This window comes from Austrofundulus limnaeus, unplaced genomic scaffold (genome assembly GCF_001266775.1).
Source record: "Austrofundulus limnaeus strain Quisiro unplaced genomic scaffold, Austrofundulus_limnaeus-1.0 Scaffold483, whole genome shotgun sequence".
In the NCBI taxonomy this organism is placed as follows: domain Eukaryota; kingdom Metazoa; phylum Chordata; class Actinopteri; order Cyprinodontiformes; family Rivulidae; genus Austrofundulus; species Austrofundulus limnaeus.
Window position 1 is genome coordinate 40,056 of NW_013952885.1, and position 6,314 is coordinate 46,369.

Below are 6,314 nucleotides of genomic sequence, written 5' to 3' on the forward strand. Positions count from 1 at the left end.
GCACAAGCTTCAGACTTCAGCGTTGGCTGCGATTTTGAAGCTGAAATCGCGTTCGGTGTGAACGCACCATAACACAGAGAGTCAGCCAGAGGAAATGCACCACCCATGGTCTTATTTAAAAGACTTATTCTAGTTAGTTAGTTATTCTAGTTCAAATGAAATTWCTCATGGAGATTTGATAGAARTRTTGGTGGTGAACTAACAGTTTCTGTAGCTGTTGTCACAATCTGTGATGATGCACAGAATCACAGGTCACAGAGGGTAAACACAAAAACATGAAGTATCTGCTGCATCACTCACTGAAATGCCACACCTTTTATGCATTAATACAAACAGTAGGCACACTTCATTATATTGTAGACCATCACAGAATGTATTAAATACTTTTACTTTTAATATTTTAAGTATTTTTAAAAGCAAGCACTTACTTACTTTTACTCAAATACAGATGTTAATGTGGCACTTTTACTGGAGTACATTTTTGTCTGTTTATCTGTACTTTTACTGAAGTACAGTATTTGAGTATTTTCTCCACCAATAGGGTTCAACATGATTAGCATTAGCTATACAAGTTGTATCGCTAGCAGAATTTGCTTTAGTAAAACTAGTAGGTGTATTAGATTCAGCATTAGCAGACAGCATTGGCAGATGCATTAGAAGCAGAAATATGATGAAGTACATTTTAAAAGGAGTGTTTTTGAAAGAGTTTAAATATTTTTAAATTTTTATTTAAAGTTTATTCATTTCTTTATTAAAAATAACAAACTCATCATACAGCAAGAATATAAATCATAAATTAAATGAAATTAAAGGTAGTAGAAGAAGAAAAAATCCTATTAGATCTGCCCCATTTTAATGCATGTAACGAGATATGTGATCTGAAGGGAACTTGCCTGGTTAAAGAAAGGTCAGTAAATAATAGCACAGTATAAAAGATAACAGTCTGCAGAAACCACAAACAGTTCTTTCATTTTGTGACCTTTACAATGAAAGTGAAACAGTTCTCTCTGCAGCTCCCTCCCAAGGAAACAACAGCTTTCTGACAAACATGGAAGTCCCCAAACACCCCGCAATTTAGTTTATCATGCAAGGTTTTATAATAATTTATATTTCTATTATATTTAAATGAAGATCTAATGTTTGATATTTCACAGCTTTACACAGTCTGTAGTAAACCTACTCACAGTTTTTTTAAACTGTGTGACTGTTAAAATGAAAGTGAAACAGTTTTTTCTCCCTCCCCGACCCCCTCGGCATTTACTGGAAAAGGCAGCACTGCAGCAGAAATAGAAGCCCSCCCACCCCTCCCACACACACACTCCACCAATATGTACCTTACAAGTCTGAGATTACACTTTTATCAGATGAGTTGCATTTCCTGCAAAAATGCAGCATTTACGCTGATTCTTTTGCTTAAATTTGCTGAAGAAGCTGAAACTGAGTTGTTAAAGTGGAGGCAAAGTACAACTAGCATGAGGTAAAACCAGCAAAGTACCAGCTAAAAGTAGCTATGTAAAAGCTTTAGTGCTAACATCAGCAGAATTAGCATTAGCTTTAAAAGTTGTATCACTAGCAGAAGATGCATTAATGTCTGCATTAATTCTAGCATTTATTAGATTGAGCAATAGCAGAATTAGCATTAGCATTGACACATGCATTAGTAGCAGAAATATGTTAAAGTAGGTTTTAGAAGGAATGTTTTTGTGTTGAAAATATTTTAATAGGAACATTTAGTAAATAAAGTTATATATTTTGAGAAGTATAAAAGATTTTTAAAAAYGTCACGGCACCCCACTCCTGACTGAGTTAAATGTTTTTGAGCRTTCAGAATAGGATTATCATAGTCTGTCTATGTGCTTTGTAACCTTCTTGTTTACTCCTTTTCCTCTCTCCTCTGCTCTATTCAACCAGTCCTCCTTCACCACTTCATCTGTTTACTGTTTGGCTTCACCCTGGTTTTCTTCCCGTGCCACTTTGTAAGTTATTTTAGTTTTATTAGTTTGCCGCCACAACACTGATGCTTTTAATAAAGATTTCTTAATCGATTCCTTGGGCCTGCCTGCATCCTTGGATCCGATCTTGCCCCCAAACATCACAAGAATAAAGTTACCGGAACWTGAAAAAAWATTGTCAGCACAATGGATCAGTGGTTAGTGCTGATGCTTCACAACAAGGAGGTCCTGGGTTCAATCCCTGGTTCAGACCTGGGTATGGTGCAAAAATCATGCCAAAACTGTAAAGCAAGTAAACAAGGATCTACACGAGTAAATTAATATTCTGTGTGTGCAAATCAATATCCGAGCAAGCAAACGTGATACCCATGAGAGGAGAATACAGATTTCTGCAAGTGTAAATAGAGATCTGCTCGCAYGTGTGCAGAACTTCTCTGCTCTCGCATGCACACTTTCTCCCCTCGTGTGAGCTTCCTCCTGCTTGTTTGCTCATGGTTAACGGTTGTGGCAGTGTCTGGGCAGTGTCACTGACAATCTGTTCCAAAAGCACGATCTRTACCATCAGCTCATTTTCKCAGGCTCTAAAAGAAATACTGCCTRGAGRTCTTTGTTTTTAGCATGTAGCATTTAGCTAGACTGCTTGATGACATGGATTCGATCTCAGTGTTTCATCTTCTGCACTGTTTCATAAAAAAGGTAACATTTGCAATAGATGTGGATTTTTATTCCAGGAAAAAAATAATGAAAAGGAGATGAGATGAATTTGTTACAATTTACTTGGTTGGTAGAACCCCGGAATGCAGGACTGAGTGAGTTTTAGTAAAAACATATTTATTAAGTGAAAACAAGAAGCTGATGTGGCAGCAAACTGAATACAAAGACCTGACTTGGCTTGAGACTAGAACTAGAGCATGAAACAGAGAACATAAACAGTTAAGGATCTGACAAACACTGAAGACACAGAACAGAATATAAAGGGAAACCAATGAATAAAAACAAGAAACACCTGGGGGAGGAACACGAGGATCAGGTGTGAGTGGGTGGGGCTGGAGCTAAGGCAGACAGCAGGAAAACAGAGGGACATGACAGAAAACCAGAAGTCAAAATAAAACATGAAACCAGACAGAACATAACAGAATTATAACATTGTCCAGAAATGAGTTCWGTTTAGGTCAGCAAGTTCATTTAAATAAATATGTAAACATCATAAATGTATATTTTATTAATCGGAATGTATGCAATATTAAAAGAACTTACAGATTATAATTTAGTGCACCTTTATAATTAGGTATGGAAATAATTATTGTCAGTATTTTGTCCTTAAGCAAGCACATTAATTGGTGATCCAGAAGTATGTTTCCTGATCGTGCAGTGACAGGTGGATCCAGTTGATCCATTTGGCGTTCTGTTACCACACACGATCGGTTACAGTCTCTGTCCTCTACAGGTTTATTGTAATTATTTCTATCAATAACATGTTTTTTCTTTTTGTCTCTTTTCCAGAAATAGGTGCACCTGGACCAGTTCTTCTGTGTTTACCTGTGTCTCTTTCCTGTCCCTCAACCAGCCGGTCGAGGCAGATGACCGCCTGCCCTGAGCCTGGTTCTGCTGGAGGTTTCTTCCTGATTAGCAGGGAGTTTTTCCTCTCCACTGTTTGCTCAGGATGGGAGACTGTGATGAAGTGATTCAACGCAGCCTGCTGGTTTCTTCTTTAGATTGTTTTTTTTATGTACAGTGCCCTGAGACAACATATGTTGTGACTTGGCGCTATATAAATAAACTGAATTGAATTAAATTGAATTGAACTGAATTGAACAATTATTTCAGATGTAATAGGCAACTGTCATAGATCATGTTCTTGTCCATGGTTTGACAATGAGAGAAGCAAGACTTCGAGTTCAGCCCAACCTAAATCGATTCACTGTGTCCACCATAGTCCGAAATTTCAGAGAACAGGTAACTGCTTTGTTCCTTACTTGAATATTTACAAAATGACTCAATATGTTACTGTAAAAAGGTATGTCATTACAGTACTGAATTTGCCTACTTGTAGGCCTACATGTAGTATTATTTTTTGTAAATGCACATTTTTCTTTTTTCTTTTTTTTCCATAGAAATGCAAGACTGCCACATCATGGGGGGAGGACGTCTATGTTCCCACACAAAGAGATCCTCATTGTTGACATGGTCCGTCAGAACAACGCAATCACACTGTGTKAAGTACAGCATAAAATCATTGAAKACCATGTGAGTTTTGAAGGCATCGACAGTGTTTCCACCATTGATCATATCCTAAAACACAACAGTATGAGGATGAAGCAAATGTACAGAGTACCCTKTGACCGTAACTCAGAGAAGGTCAAGGAGCAAATATTCCAGTATATACAGGTAGGTGTTCACTACTGCATTCTGTAGGACTTACAAAACTACATACAGTATACTTTTCCATAAAGAGTATTTCAACTGGATTCCTTAGAACAACCCCATGAATATATTTATATGGATGAATCAGGGTTCAATCTGATCAAAAGGAGAGGCCGGAATGTGATAGGCCAGCGAACAATTGTTGCAGTACCTGGCCAGCGGGGTGGGACTGTAACATTATGTGCTGCCATCAGCAACAATGGGGTTATCCACCATCATGCCACATTAGGGCCAAACAACACTCAACATCTCCTGACATTTCTAAGTGATCTTAGAAATATTGTTTTAGGCCATCAGCAGCAGGATCATGAGCAGCCAGGGCATCCTGTCTATGTSATTGTGTGGAACAAAATGAATTTTCATCRTGYYATCCAGGTCAGAGAGTGGTTCAATATCAACCAAGAATTCMTGAATGTTTTCCTTCCACCATWCTCCCCTTTCCTCAACCTGACAGAGGAGTTCTCTTCATGGCGTTGGAAGGTTTACRACCGTCAACCCTACACCAGGGAAAATCTCAGGCAGGCCATGGAGTTGGCCTGTAATGACATACAGTAGGTGTGGATGCATGTAAATGTTGCCTGTGATGTAGATGAAGTCCTGTGGCCTGACCCAGCACGTCACCATGATGCTGTAGAGTAGATGCTGTGTGCACATTTGTTGTAGTGTATACAGTTTTTTAAACTATAAAATTAAAATGCTAAATATGAGTTTTGTTCTGAAATTGTATTGTCCTTTGTAGAAAAAAAAATCAAAAAAATTCATGATCTTATCATTGTTTTCTTTTTTCCCTGTTGTGTGTACTGACTGCTCAKTAGTGYGYTTTCTTTTGATTTGTTCGAGGTCTGATTTGACATTGTTTGATTTTGAGTACAGTTTGAGCTATTTTGAGGCTAGAGTTTGGTTTTGCTGGAAGAGTCAGGGGTTCTGTGACTGTAGTTTGAAAATTGGGTTTTGTGTTTACAATTTAGAGACATGGATGGATGGATTCAAGAACTGTGTTTTAGCAACTGAGAAAAACTGTAGTGAAACCCCCTGGAGTGTGACTTCAGGGGATTTCACAGGAAGTTCAAGCCTGTTTTTGAACAAAGTAATTCAAGAAGTCCGGTTTCAGAAATGCTTCCCTGTAACAATAAGTCCTTAAGATGTTTCTAGAAGGAACAAACAAAACCTGGAATGTGTTCCAACCCTGGACTGATTCACACAGAGAAGAGGGAGATGAAGATTTATATTAGTTCTGCCATTTGTTTGTAGGTTCATCATGTTCTTGTTTGAATCTTTTCATTTAATAAGTAAAAAAAAAAAATCATAAATTCAAAATGTTCAGAGCCTCATATGTACCAATTCAAAAGTTGAACCCATAACATGTTTTTACAGTTAATTGCACCAGCAGGTTGGCACAGTAGTGCAGTGGTTATCTGTCACCTCCAGGTCAGGGCGTTTCTGTGTCATCTGAAGTGATGAAGGTCATAATGAGTCATGGCGAAAGTACCTGGATTATTGAAAACGCCAACAAGGATTACAGTTTTTTCAATTAATAAAACACTAAACCCAGTTGTTTGAACCAAATGCTCAGTTCCTTGAACCCATTTATTAAAATGGCCACTCTTTTGTCAGAACTTTAAGCACGCTTCATCCAGTTAGACACAACATGCAGACCTGTTTTCACTAAAACATCTTTTGCTCTTTAACATGGTTCCACAATGATCAGCACAGGTAGAAAAAGTGAGACACAAATGAAGCACTACTGTCTGATCTGAAACACAGCAACTCAAAACAGACCACACACGTGTCTAATGATGGGAACAAACCAATGCAAGACCGAACAAGCAGCCCTGCTCATTGAAGCTTCCCTATAGAAACAATCACAGAGGTGTAGTGGTCACCCTGGGTGGAATAAACGTTCCACCTGCCTTTGACCTTGACCACGGAAGGCCTCCT